This window comes from Armigeres subalbatus, chromosome 2 (assembly GCF_024139115.2).
Source record: "Armigeres subalbatus isolate Guangzhou_Male chromosome 2, GZ_Asu_2, whole genome shotgun sequence".
Classification (NCBI taxonomy): Eukaryota; Metazoa; Arthropoda; class Insecta; order Diptera; family Culicidae; genus Armigeres; species Armigeres subalbatus.
The window spans coordinates 185,222,695-185,237,851 of NC_085140.1; the positions used below are offsets into that span (position 1 = coordinate 185,222,695).

The following is a 15,157-nucleotide window of genomic DNA, read 5'->3' on the forward strand; positions in this document are numbered from 1 at the left end:
ATCAAGTTACGACATCAAGACACGATCGCTTAGAAACATTGATGCAGTTTGGACTCTCGGTTCAAACCCTAGTGGACCATCTTAAGGTGGCAGGTCAGCACAACCACCTCGCTAACCGAGAATTTTCCTGGATCAATGCGACTAGATTAGGCCACCTACAAAAACAAATACCAGCTATCAATTTTGGAAGAATTTGCCGAATACATGTCAGGACTGGTAACAGCTGCGAGTGAAGTACACACCAAAAAAATTTGACTTTTACTGGTAATGTAATGAATGAAACTAATGTAAATACAGATCATGTAATCGTTTTCTCAATGTAATTATGCGTTGAAAATCATGCACATAAACAGAGCATGAATTAAACCGTATAAATACATCACCTTTCCATTATTACTACATTCTATTGAAAACAATACTTTATTCACCCTGAAAATTCATTTATAAACCATTAACTTTACATGATATTATGTGAACCGAAACTAAAGATGGCCACGCTTGCGACGATCACGGTAGAATGTAAACAAAACAAACAATTCCATCAAGGCAGCTGCAAATGCAGCGGGAAAACTTCGTTTTCTACCACCGTCATACTAAAGTGAAGTTTTTTCATTACTACTACAAAGCAGCATCCATGATGCTGCATTTCATCGGTGTACTTCATCAGGCGTTTTCTTAAATCGATGGAAAAACTTCAAATTCTTGCGCTTCATCCAGTCAGATATTTCCCCTTGACGATGCGCATGCGCTTACTCAGAGCATGTAAATTTACATTACCCGATCACGACGGGTTCGATACTGTATGATTGAATCGCCATAACTCAGAACCTGTTACTCTTTGGGCAACGTTGGTTTCAAGAAGTGAAGACGGTAGAGTGGTATCAGAACGGGCTATCACTCTGCGGACCTTAGTTCGATTCTCATGCTAACCGTTTTTTTAATTTATATAGCATAAAATAGAACATGTAAATTTAAAACAACACATAAATTTGAGATTATAAGTGATGCAAAGATAAAATAAAATGTGAATTTCTATCGTTCATCATGCTCCAATTATGTGCATGATATTTGATGTAAATGTACATGATTCGTTCGAACAGTGTATCCTTCGAACGGCTAGTATAGATGAACGTTGGAAACTGGTACAAATGAAGTGGCTTTGTAGAACGTGCCTCAACAGTCACGGAAAATGGCCATGTCGATCATGGTCTGGATGTGCCAGCAAAGGGTGCCGGCAAAAGCACCACACTCTTCTCCACTCTGCTTCGCTTATCCACAAGAATATCAACATTTCCGCAAGTCATATTTCTTCGGGAGAATTCAACTGGCCACTATTTCGTGTGATACCCGTGAAACGGGAGCACGTGTTCGCGTGTTATCTTTGCCTTCATTGATGATGGCTCTTCAATTCTTCATTCACCCTTCTGGAATAGTCTGTCACACATGTTCTTGGTGTATCTGGCCACGATGAACCGCTTACCTTGCGGTGAAACGGGATTCGGGAACATTACTCGAGTGGATCCTGAGTCACAAGTCTTGCAATTACACAACTCCAATAAACACGGAAAACCTCTGTATGATTTGAACAATGAACGGTGCGTTCGTCAACTGGTACTCCCAACGCAAACACTTCAATACCAGGATCGTTTCCCTCACCTGTGAGGTCTCCCATTGGAAGATTATGAACTCGTCCAACTTCAATTACTAATTGGACTAGACAATTTGAGACTTTGGGTTCCACTCAAACTGCGTGAAGGTGAACCCATGGAACCCATCGAATGTATTGCTGAAAAAAGGACTACAACATCATTTGTTAATTTCCAGTTACCCGATGGCAGTTCGTTGATTAGGGTTGTTGAAGCGAAAACTTTCACGAGAGCCAGCGCTAATGGAAAAGGTCAGAGAGCAAAAAGCGTACTACGAGCAAAAGGGCTATGCACATAAGGCTACTCTGGAGAAAATAACATCCATTGATGCAAGCCGGGTTTGGTATCTCCCGTTGGGCATCGTATCAAACCCCAAAAACCGGACTAGGTTTATCTGGAATGCAACCGCCAAAGTTGGCTGAGTTTCTTTTAATTCGAAGCTGCTGAAAGGTCTCGATCTGGTCACTCCACTTCCCCAAGTATGATGTCAAGTCCGCGAGTTTCCGGTAGCCGTGAGTGGAGACCTGATGGAAATGTTTCACCAAATAAAAATTTGGTTCCCAGACTGCCAATCACAGTGCTTCCTGTTTCGGTAGTACCCAACAAACAATCCCCAGGTTTACGTCATGGACGTGGCTACTTTCGGGGCATCGAGCTGGCCTGCAACAGCTCAGCATGTGAAGAATCTAAGCGTCCGAGAATTTCCGAAAATTTCCGTAACCGAATTTCCATGCGCAGCATCAGCTATCATACATAATCACTATGTGGATAACTAACTAGCTTCAGAACGGTGGAAGAGACAATCACGTTGCGTCGCTTCCTATCAAACGAAGTCGAGGTTCTGCGCGGGATTGGTGAGATGGCCTACGAGCCAGAGAAAAACAGCCCTGGAGAAAACTGAGAAATCGGAGTCAATATTGGGAATGAAGTGGTTGCCGGAAGAAGACGTGTTCATATTTTTCTTTGCATTGCGAACGAAACGATAAACACATCCCCACGAAGCGGGTAGTTCTCAAGGTCATAATGATTCGACCCTCTTGGATTCGTTGCCTTTTTTCCCATCCACGGGAAAATCCTAATGCAGGATATTTGGGCTAGAGGTACGGAATGGGACGAACGGATAGAGTTGGCCGCACTTCGCATTCCTCGCTGCTATTTCCGGTCGCCTGTTCCAAACCTGCGGAATCTAGAGTTGGATATTTTCGTAAACGCCAGTGAAGTGGCCTTTTCGTGCATGCCGTATCATTGCTTTGTTTGTCTTTCGTTGGATTTAAAACGAAGGTTGCTCCGTTGAAAACTCAATCTGTACCAAGGCTTGAACTAAAGATCACCGCCGCTATCATCAATTCGTCGCCGTGCGTGTTGGTGAAATACTCCTATCGACACAACCAAAAGATTGGAGGCACGTTCCATCGAAAATGAACATATCGGATCTCGCGACAAAATGGAAACTCTGGTCACAGCTCTCAATCACCAATCCGTGGTTCCAAACACAAAACATTCTACAAAAGCTCAGAGTTCAGTATTGCAAAGAATTATGGATTCCAGACACCCAGGAAGGAATGCTTTCGATTCACCTCAATCTGATTCACATCACGCCCAATGTCGACATTTCCAAGTTACGTTCGTGGACTAGACTGCTTTGTTCAATTACGTACGATTTTCGTTATATCGACAACCTACGCCGTAAACGTGTTGGCCAACAGCTGGAGCTCGGAATCTTAACATGAAGTGATTTACAACGAGCCGAACATTGTTTGTGGATAATTGCACAGAGAGAGTCATTCCCAAGTGAAATTGCAGTACTGGTCAAGTCAAGGCTCACCAACCAATCGTCACTCCCTTGTCGATAAATCTAGTCCAATTTACAAAACATGGTCCTTTCAGGACAACAACAACATCCTACGGATGCGTGGACGAATTGGAGCTTCACCATACACACCATCCGAAGCTAATTTTTTTGCAGTCCTACCTAAACAACACCTAATTACTTTTCTAATTGCACACTTATGGTATCATCGTCACTATCGCCACGTCAACCAAGAAACCATTATTAATGAGTTTCGCCAACGATTTGAGATCACCAACCTCAGATCACTTGTGAAGAAGGTCACCAAATACTGCACTGGGTGCCGCTTGGAGAAAGCCGTTCCAAAAGCTCCTGCCATGGCGCCGCTGCCAGAAATGCGACTTAAAGCCTTCGTTCAATCTTTTACTTTGGTTGGGTTGGAATATTTCGGACCTGTCCTCGTTTAAATGGGAAGAAGCAACGCAAAACGCTGGGTGGCCCATTTCACAACTGCCTAACACAGCCGTACATCTAGAAGTGGTCCATTCACTGAGCACGGAGTCCTGTATCATGGCAGTTCGGCAGTCTTGTGTCACGTTCACCAGTGCCCAGACAAGTTGGAAGTATATTCCCCCGCGTCTCCACACATGGGTGACGTGTGGGCGAGACTCGTTAGATCTGTAAAAAGAGCGGTCGGAGCAATCTTGGAGTCACCCCAAAGCCCGGACGACGAAATACTGGAGACTATCCTTTTCGAGGCCGAAGCAATAATCAACCCTAGACCACTGACATATGTTCCACTAGAATCGGCTGATTAAGAGGCTTTAACACCCAACCACTTTCTTTTGGGCAGCTCAACCTGTGGTTTTGTGTAACGGAGCCTGGTGAACACAGAACAGCTCTTCGAAGCGGATGGAAATTAGCTCAATATATCATGAACCAGTTTTGGATAAGATGGCTTAAGGAGTATTTGCCTGTTATCACTCGAAGAAGCAAATAGTTCGTAGAAGTTAAAGATTTGGAGGTTGCGGGCAGAATCCAGTGGATTCGGGGAAGGATCGAGAAAGTGTTCCTGGGACCGGATGGAAGAATTCGTCAAGCGCTGGACATCATCACTGCCGTAATCTGGCAAAGTGACGTATACGCCACTTTCCAAAAATGGTGGTAACGAGTAGTACTCGCCGTACTCTTTAACAGAAACATAGCCATCGTGTATGTTGTTAAATGGCATATTCCGAGTAACACACTTGTCATAAATAGGTATCTGTGATTCATAGAGAACTAAATCTAGTTATATTTGAGTTGCTGCAACCAAACCCTTCTAAACTGTGCTACTGGGGATACGTCACTATTTCAGATTACGGCAGATCAGGGACCCTGCGGAGACCAGCTACAGAATAGCAGTATTGGACGTCGTGGAGGAATGTGAACCCCGTACCGAAACTGGAAGTGTTCCGGACTTTCACGCAGGTTCACGGGTGGGGGTATGTGCCGACGGGGTCCTTAGTTTCAACAACGCTGCGGATCACAGCGCCGTGCCAATCTGCGAGTTGAACGTGACCGATTTCAAAATTTCAAAAGTTAATTTTTTCAATGCTTTCTTGTAATCTCGCCTCAATATTTTCATGTAATCTTTTCTGCTGAAACTGTGAGTAGATTTAGAATATTTAGAATTAGCATGCATAATTGCCAATACAATAAAACCCATATATCAATAGGCTCGGCCGACCCACATCTCCTCTGTCAAGTAACGCACAATGAATTGTGAGCAAAAACCTGATTAGTATTATTGAGATCCATAATTGAAATAAAATTATTTGTAGCTTGAAGCTGATCATTGTCCAAAGTAACTGCTGTCTTGATTTGGTGTTGCACAATCTCCACAGGAAATGAACGGGGCAGCCCAAATAGTGTTGGTTCCCAGAGATTAAAGCATGTGATGCGATTTGAGGTTGTCGAAGAGTTCATTTATCTTGAAACACTCGTTACATGTGATAATGAGTTTGATTCCTTTTCATTTGATCAATCACGGATTATCAACAGCAACTACGAATTGGAAGGTCATTATGCTCATTCTCATAGAACGCTATCATAAGGCCACTAGCACCTATAAACAATAATTTTAAGATCCATAATTTACCTAAAATTAGGAATTAATAGGACAATATGCTCTGCTAGACATGAGCAAGAAAAACAATAAAATTGCTGCCGCAAAAAATCAAATTTGCGTTATTTTCAACGTGATGATGATTCATAATTTTGGTAATACTGATGTAATAAAATTGACTTAAACTGTAACATGTGACTGTGAGTCTCGAGTCGATACGCATCGCACTGTGCGTTATTCCAGTGAGTGAGTTTACTTGTTACCTACATAGAAAGCATAATGCGTAAAAAAGTATTGCCACTCGACGATAATAAACTAATAATTGTGAGTATGTACCAGTTTATTTATAGTTTCAGTTTTTTGCACTGTACATCCCTATTCCACTGTACAGAATGCACCTGTATTATTCGGGTGCATTTGCATTCATAACCAAAAATATGCACTCCGTAAGATTGCACTCGACGGTATAGGTTTGAAAAGAAAAGCGCGGGAAACTCTGGCGCTCCTGGCTAGAGCCGTTCACTGCTGAAAAGGAAAAAAACATTGAGAGGTCCCATGCTTGATCATCATTTCAGGCAGACCCCCGGGCGGGAAGTGTGGAGCAGCATAAATGCAACAGCAGCACACAGCAGTGGCGATAAAGAGAGTGGAAAATTAAAATTAAAACTGTCGGCTTTGATGTAAATAGAGTTGAAAGGAGCTAAGCTCTTGATTCCGGCGGCTGAGTGTCTTTGTTGCCAGGAAATGTAATGACGAGCGACGTCAACGAAGGACGGAGAGAGCGACTTCATTTTTGTTCGCGCCGCGAGCCGGTGGAGCTTAGAGACAGTATCGCGCAGTGTTTTCATTAGTGTCTACAACCGAGGAGAGTAGCAAGTGGTGCAAAATGCAGAAACATTCACTTGCAAAGAGTCCAAGATGAGCCCGAAGAGGGACAAGGGCTTGGGAAGACCGGGAGTGGATATCTGGAGACACTTGGGTTAAAATGGTGTCTGGGTTGATTCGACATTGATGGGAGTTTGCGGTTTTTTTCTCCCTCCGGAAATGCAAGATGTAATCGCGACTTTTTAGCTCTCGAGTGCAGGCTCTTGAGACTGATAGCACTAATTCTTGATGGCGTGTCTTTGAAGTACAGAAGTGGTAGGTTGACGGAGTCCCATTAGGGGATGCCTAGATTGGGAAACTGGATAGAGTAGGATGTACCGCAATTGACTTACCCGAAATTGGCCAGAATTGGTGGCTGTAAATGAGGAAAAAAGTTAATTAGAAACTCTGCGAATGTTCTATGAATAAAGTGAACAAATAATGATTTTGACAGTTGGTATATAATACGCGCGGTCAGTGCGCTTCATTGGGAAGGTGATTTAGTACCTTACGCGAGCACGAGCCACACTACAGATAATTAGTAACTTTTGTAGGATTGATATTTGGGGTCAGAATGGTATCTGCTTCGCAGTTCTAGCATTTTTTTTCAAATGTTGCAATTACATTAGAAATGTTGTCAGTTTTTGCCAAACGATTCGTACACGCCACTCGGTTGAGACTACTTTGTCACAGTTAAATCAAACTACGTGGGAATGTTGCCACTGCACTAAGAAAGTCAATCAAATAATATTTGGAAAATTATTTAAACCGATCAACATCATCCCATCATCATTCTTCCTTGCTATAGAAAAACACAGTATTCTTTATTCTTGTTTACAAGTATGTATAAAAATATCAACAAGTGTATAGTTATGATGACAATCTTGTTCGTGCTGTTCAGCGGAACGTTTCATCTGATCGTAAATTTTCATTCACTCACAAGTCGTAAATGTATTTTTATTTGCCTCGGGTACGCTCAATTTTCCGCTCTGTTATCCAAAACCTTTTTTTGGCATTTTTTCTCTGCCGGTCATATTAATTTTTAACGATTCTCACTCGCATCGGCATACCGACCTGTTGACCAAAGAGCAATTGAATTGTTCCGATGCAGCCCGCTAAGACCCCACGTCGTGCCGTGTCGTCATCATCTTTCGTCTGACGCCCTGACAGGTTGGCTAGCTGGCAGGCAGCCGCCAGTCCTCGGTTATAAATTATGTTTACAATTTTCTTTTAATTGCACGTTTAACTTCAATAGTGCAATAAATACCTTCCTTTGCCAGCTTATAATCACACTTTTGCACTGGGCGAGCGCACCGGCACAAATATGGCGCCTGATGAACTCGATTACAAGCGCTGCAGTTCCGCATTAAACAGCGTCCTCATAGTTGGCAATGCAAGTGCAGAAAATGATTTTAGAGGCGTATCACTGGAGTGTACATTTTTTTAGCAAGTGGCGATTGGATATGAAGTATTAGTTGTAATACAGTAATGAAGTGATACAATATCCAGAGTGGTAAAATCGGCAATGTTGTTACCGAAGAAAAAGCAATGGTGGCCATAACAACGTAAGAACGGAGCAAGGATTTTTTGTGTGTGTTTTCATTATATCTCCCACTGTCCGGCAGTGCTTTTATGGAAGAAACATGTCTACATCTGTTTATTGAATTTATGTATTCAAAGATTGAAACATTTTTAGTCCTGGAGATAGAAGGTGATAACTCTACTGTGCATCCAAAGACCCTATAACAAGAAGCTACAGACCACATCTTAAGGTTATTTTCAGGACAGCAAGCCCCACATAAACACACTTTTTTTTACCCTTATGCGGCCAACAAAAAAAAAACACACGTGGATGGCCGACAGGGTACCCGTGTTCCCAAAAATTGATATTCTCATAACTTCAACAATTTTCAACCGATTTGGATAATGTTGACAGTTTTGGAAACAGAAACTCATATACTTTTTGCCCATTGTCAAGGTTTACAGCTTATGCCCATGGTTATACAAGAAATCTTTGAAGTAAGGCTTAAGAGTCTACACGCGTAACCAAAGGCCATTCAACCAGTTTCAAATATGCTACAAGCTCTTTGCGCTTCTTAGAATTAAAGGTGTTCACAGTATATGCTTCGGGTAATGCAAAAATCCCTGAAATGAGGTCTTAGTCATCCGAGAAATCTCTGGAGTAAAGCCTAAAGATCTACTCGCGTAACCAAAGGCCTATAATGCAAATTCAAATACGGTACATGCTCTTTGTGGTACTTAGCATAGAATGCGATAACAGTATATGTGCCGAGTCATCCAAGAAATCTCTGGAGTAAGGCCTTAAGGTCTACACTCGTAACCATGGGTCTATGGACTTGTCTCAAAAGTGGTACATGCTCTTTGCGCATCTTGAAATCAAATGTGATCACTACATATGTTCTGCGCTATCGAAGAAATCTCTCGGATAAGTCCTCTGGCGCCTTCATTGCATATGTTCATGGTCATCCAAGAAAACCCTGGAAAAGGCCTTCAGGTCTACACGCGTAACCAGAGATCTTTTAGATTGTTTAAAAACTGGTACATGCCCTTTGTGGTACATATAATAGAACGCCTTTATTGCATATGTTCATGGTCATCATATGTTCATGGCCATTCGCAGCACCTACTTCCAACACAGCCTCCCGTATCGGTACACCTGGAGATCACCACTGCAGACAGAATCACAAATCGACCACGTTCTGATTGATGGACGGCACTTCTCCGACATTATCGACGTTAGGACATTTCGTGGCGCTAATATCGACTCTGACCACTATCTGATGGTTGAACTGCGCCCAAAACTATCCGTCATCAATAATGTTCGGTACCGACGACCGCCGCGGTACGACCTAGAGCGACTGAAGCAACCTGATGTCGCCACTGCATACGCGCAGCATCTCGAGGCAGCGTTGCCGGAAGAGGGTGAGCTCGATGGGGCCCCTCTTGAGGACTGCTGGAATACAGTCAAAGCAGCCATTAACGACGTAGCGGAGAACAACGTCGGGTATATGGGTCGAAGTCGACGGAACGATTGGTTCGACGAAGAGTGCAGACAGATTCTGGAGGAGAAGGACGCAGCGCGGGCGGTCGCGCTGCAGCAAGGTACCCGGCAGAACGTGGAACGTTATAGACGGAAGCGGAGACAGCAGACCCGCCTTTTTCAGGAGAAGAAACGCCGCCTGGAAGAAGCGGAGTGCGAGGAGATGGAACAGCTGTGCCGTTCTCAAGATACACGCAAGTTCTATCAGAAGCTCAAAGCATCCCGCAAAGGCTTCGTGCCGCGAGCCGAAATGTGCCGGGATAAGGATGGGAGCATCTTGACGGACGAACGTGTGGTGATCGAAAGGTGGAAGCAGCACTACGAGGAACATTTGAATGGCGCTGAGAGTACAGGCAGTGAAAGTCAAGGCAGCGGAGGAGATGACTTCGTCAGTTCAGCGGACGATGGAAGCCAACCAGCCCCCACCTTGAGGGAAGTTAAGGATGCCATTCAACAGCTAAAGACCAATAAAGCAGCTGGTAAGGATGGTATCGGAGCTGAGCTCATCAAGATGGGCCCGGAAAAGCTGGCCACGTGCCTGCACAAACTGATAGTCAGAATCTGGGAAACCGAACAGCTACCGGAGGAGTGGAAGGAAGGGGTTATATGCCCCATCTACAAGAAAGGCGACAAATTGGAGTGTGAGAACTTTCGAGCGATCACCATCCTTAATGCCGCCTACAAAGTGATATCCCAGATCATCTTCCGTCGTCTGTCACCATTAGTGAACGAGTTCGTGGGAAGTTATCAAGCCGGCTTCGTTGACGGCCGCTCGACAACGGATCAGATCTTTACTGTACGGCAAATTCTTCAAAAATGCCGTGAATACCAGGTCCCAACGCACCATCTGTTCATTGATTTCAAGGCGGTATACGACAGTATAGACCGCGTAGAGCTATGGAAAATTATGGACGAGAGCAGCTTCCCTGTGAAGCTTACCAGACTGATCAAAGCAACGGTGGATGGTGTGCAAAACTGTGTGAAGATTTCGGGCGAACACTCCAGTTCGTTCGAATCGCGCCGGGGACTAAGACAAGGTGATGGACTTTCTTGCCTGTTGTTCAACATTGCGCTAGAAGGTGTCATGCGGAGAGCCGGGTGTAACAGCCGGGGTACGATTTTCAACAGATCCAGTCAATTTATTTGCTTCGCGGATGACATGGAAATTGTCGGCCGAACATTTGCAAAGGTGGCAGAACTGTACACCCGCCTGAAACGTGAAGCAACAAAAGTTGGACTGGTGGTGAATGCGTCAAAGACAAAGTACATGCTTGTGGGCGGAACCGAGCGCGACAGGGCCCGCCTGGGAAGCAGTGTTACGATAGACGGGGATACCTTCGAGGTGGTCGAGGAATTCGTCTACCTCGGATCCTTGCTAACGGCTGACAACAACGTTAGTCGTGAAATACGAAGGCGCATCATCTGTGGAAGTCGGGCCTACTACGGGCTCCAGAAGAAACTGCGGTCGAAAAGATTCGCCACCGCACCAAATGTGTCATGTACAAGACGTTAATAAGACCGGTAGTCCTCTACGGACATGAAACATGGACAATGCTCGAGGAGGACTTGCAAGCACTCGGAGTATTCGAGAGACGGGTGCTTAGGACCATCTTTGGCGGTGTGCAAGAAGACGGTGTGTGGCGGCGAAGAATGAACCATGAGCTCGCCCAACTCTACGGCGAACCCAGTATCCAGAAGGTAGCTAAAGCCGGAAGGGTACGATGGACAGGACATGTTGCAAGAATGCCGGACAGCAACCCTGCAAAGATGGTGTTCGCTTCCGATCCGGCAGGTACGAGACGGCGTGGAGCGCAGCGAGCGAGATGGGCAGACCAGGTGCAGAACGACTTGGCGAGCGTGGGGCGTATCCGAGGATAGAGAGATGCGGCCTCGAACCGTGCATTGTGGCGTCAAATTGTTGATTCAGTGTTATCTGTTTAGATGTTAACTAAATAAATGAAATGAATCATGGTCATCCAAGAAAACCCTGGAAAAGGCCTTAAGATCTACAGGCGTAACCAAAGATCTTTCAGTTTTTTACAAAAGTGTTACATGCCCTTTGTGGTACATAGAATAGAACGCCTTTATTGCATATGTTCATGGTCATCCAAGAAAACCCTGGAAAAGGCCTTAAGATCTACACGCGTAACCAAAGATCTTTCAGATTTTTTCAAAAGTGTTACATGCCCTTTGTGGTACATAGAATAGAATACGTCCATAGCATATGTTTATGGTCTTCCAAGCAAATGCTAGAATAGGCCTCAGGATCTTCACACGGGACCAGATATCTTTCGGATTGTTTCAAAAGTGGCATATGCCCTTTGTGGTACATAGAATATACCGCTTTCATTACATATGTTCATGGGTATCCAAGAGAACACTTGAACAATCCTCAAGAACTTCACGCGTAACCAGAGTTCTTTCGGCCTATTTGAATAGTTATACATGCATTTTATGGTACGTAGAATAGAATGCACCCATTTCAAATGTTCATGGTCATCCAAGAAAACCCTGAAGTAAGGCATTAGGATACACACCAGAGATATATTAGCCTGTTTTAAATTTGGTACATGCCTTTGGGGTCCATGAATAAAATGCGTTCATGGCATATGCTGATGGTCATCCTTGAAATTTATGGAGTAAGACTTCTAGGCTTACACGAATATCTAGAGGGTCTTTAAGGTCAATCCTTGCGCAGCCTCCGTATCGATTGGTGTGCCCCCGAAAACGCGAGCACTTTGAAACTTGGATACCGTGAGGAGTGTCCTTAATCTAATTTTAATATGGTACATGATCTTTGCGATATTAGTCCGTTTTTTCCCTCACGTTCTCGGCGTGAAGTTGTATCGTTCCAATTTATTTACATTTTGCATTTCCAAAGAATAGACAACTTCATATTAGTGATATGAATGAAGTTTGTATACTACCTGGAGCCAACAACAACACGACAAAAATAACTACTTGGAATGCTAATATATCAAGATGAGGTTTCACATCTTGTTTATTCTTCAATAACTACCCAGAGCGAATGACAACAACTTGAACTACTTGAAATGCAAACATATACCAATAGCCTTCCGTTCGTGGGTTGATCTGCAGATCATTCCTATATGGAGTTCATAGACTACCTAGTACCATGGCAAAAACAAAAACTACAGCAGACGTTCGATAACTGCAAGCCATTTAACTGCAATGCTTTTTAACTGCAATTCGATAGTTGCAACAGTTTTACAGTTATCGGACCGCTAAACTTCAAACCGATGTCAGACTCAATGACAGCTGCATTGCGCTGCACATTTAGATGCACTTTTATTACATCTGACGTCGATTGACAACCGTTTGACGTCTAGAGTGCGTTGCAGTTATCGAACGGCATTCGATTCGATAACTGAAAAGTAAATATTTTGCAGTTATCGAACGGCTACTGTACTACTGTATACTGTATTCACTCAGATGAGGTTGACCCGATTTTGTCACTCCCAGATTTTGTCTACCCATGATTTTGCCTAACCCGATTTTATTACGTTTTCGACCCAATTTGCAGCAAACAATAGAGATTTTCATGAAATAACTTTCACTGCCTGTAGCTTATTATGAATCATTTATGAGTACCTGTTAATAAGTTTGTAAGTCTCTTCGACAAAAAATACGGATTCCATTCACGTATTTTGCCTTGCCTTCATTACGGAGCCCACGACAATGAAAACAACTACTTAAAATACAAACATATACCAAGAAGGGATCTCACAACTTGTTTATTTTCAAATAACTGCCTCCATTAAGGAGGATGATCCATCGACCTTGACTCTATTTCATAGACTACCTGGAGCTCAAGACAACAACAAGAACTACTTGGAATACAAACATATACCAAGATGGGGTCACAAAACTTGTTTATTCTTCGATAACTGCCTCCATTACGGAGATTGATCTACAGAACTTCGGTGGCGTTTGATCCCACGAAACCAGTGCGCTAGAGAGATGTTTTCCCTACTAAGCTACGAAGGACCTCCGTCGTCCTCCGCAGCTAGGCGGGTACTGATGAAATCAAATTCACAGCACCGGGCATGTAGGCGAACTCTCGCAATACATTCTCAGAACTAACTCTCTCATATATGTTTTTGTACAATGCCAACCACGTAAGATGAGTATTTAGTATTATCTGGCTCATACACACTTGCTTCATCACCAACGGCGCTCGATGAAGTAGGGTTGTGTGAGATTGTGCCAGTTGGTCGTCAGATCCCAACCCGACCACATAAGCGAAGAGAGATCGCCTTTCAAATTCAGTACATTCAAAGTTAATTGCCTATGTTCCGGGTATTGAGCCACCCGGAGTGGAAATTAATTACTATGTCTGAAACTCGATTATGCATATGCACAACATGTGATAGATTAAGTTCGGAAAAGGTATTGGAGGAAAACCGCTACCTTCCGTCCCTCCCAGTTGTTCTTCAATAACTGCATCCGCTACGGAGGTTGATCCACCGACCTTGACTGTATGGAGTTCGTAGACTACCTGGAACTCACGACAACAACAAGAACTACATGAAAAACAAACATATACCAAGAAGGGGTCACACAACATGTTTATTCTTCAATAACTGCCTCCATTACGGAGGTTGATCCACCGACCTTGAATCTATGCAGTTCGTAAACTACCTAGAGCCCACGACAACAACCAGAACTACTTGGAATACAAACATATGCCAAGAAGGGGTCACACAACTTGTTTATTCTTCAATAACTGCCTCCATTACGGAGATTGATTCGAAGACCTTGACTGTGTGGAGTTCGTAGACTACCTGGAACTCACGACAACAACAGGAACTACTTGGAATACAAACATATACCAAGAAGGGGTCATGCAACTTGTTTATTCTCCGATAACTGCCTCCATCACGGAGATTGATCCGAAGACCTTGACTGTATGGAGTTCGTAGACTACCTGGAACTCACGACAACAACAAGAATTACATTAAGAATAGATATATATTAAGAAGGGGTAACACAACTTGTTTATTCTTCATTAACTGCCTCCATTACGGAGGTTGATCCACAGGCCTTGTATTTATGGAGTTCGTAGACTACCCAGAGCCCACGACAACAACAAGAACTACTTAGAATACAAACATATACCAAGAAGGGGTCACGTAACTTGTTTATTCTTCGTTAACTGCCTCCATTACGGAGATTGATCCGAAGACCTTGACTGCATGGAGTTCGTAGACCACCTTAAATCAATGACAGCAACAAGAACTACTTGGAATGCAAATGATCTGGAACTTATACTGTGAATGCATTATATGCTAAGCACCATAAAGAGCATGTACCGTTTTTGAATTTACACGATAGACATTTGGTTACGTTAGCAGCCCATAAGATCTTATTCCAGGGATTTTTTGGATGACTTAGGCCTTACTCCAGAGGTTTTTGGAGACCCAGAATATATACTGTGAACACCGACTATTCTAAGAAGCGCAATGAGCATGTAATATATTTGAAAGTGGTTGATAGTCCTTCGGTTACGTGTGTAGACTCTTAAGCCTTACTTCAAAGATTTCTTGTATAACCATGGACAAACGCTGTAAACCTTGACAATGGGCAAAAAGTATATGAGTTTCTGTTTCCAAAACTGTCAAAATTATCTGAATCGGTTGAAACTTGTTAAAGTTATGAAAATATCAATT

At 43.4% G+C, this 15,157-nt stretch overlaps 1 protein-coding gene across 3 annotated transcripts in view; it reads right to left on the minus strand.

Annotated features, from left to right (window-relative positions):
- LOC134211366 (uncharacterized) overlaps positions 1-15,157 on the minus strand; it is a 181,346-nt gene that overhangs the window by 75,981 nt on the left and 90,208 nt on the right. For 2 of the 3 annotated variants that reach the window (XM_062688160.1, XM_062688157.1), the window contains exon 3: positions 6,760-6,782. The gene's annotated coding sequence lies outside the window, so the exon portion shown is untranslated. Of the gene's footprint in view, positions 1-6,759; positions 6,783-6,913; positions 6,939-15,157 lie in introns of those variants that run through there. The other variant, XM_062688158.1, reaches the window with a different exon arrangement.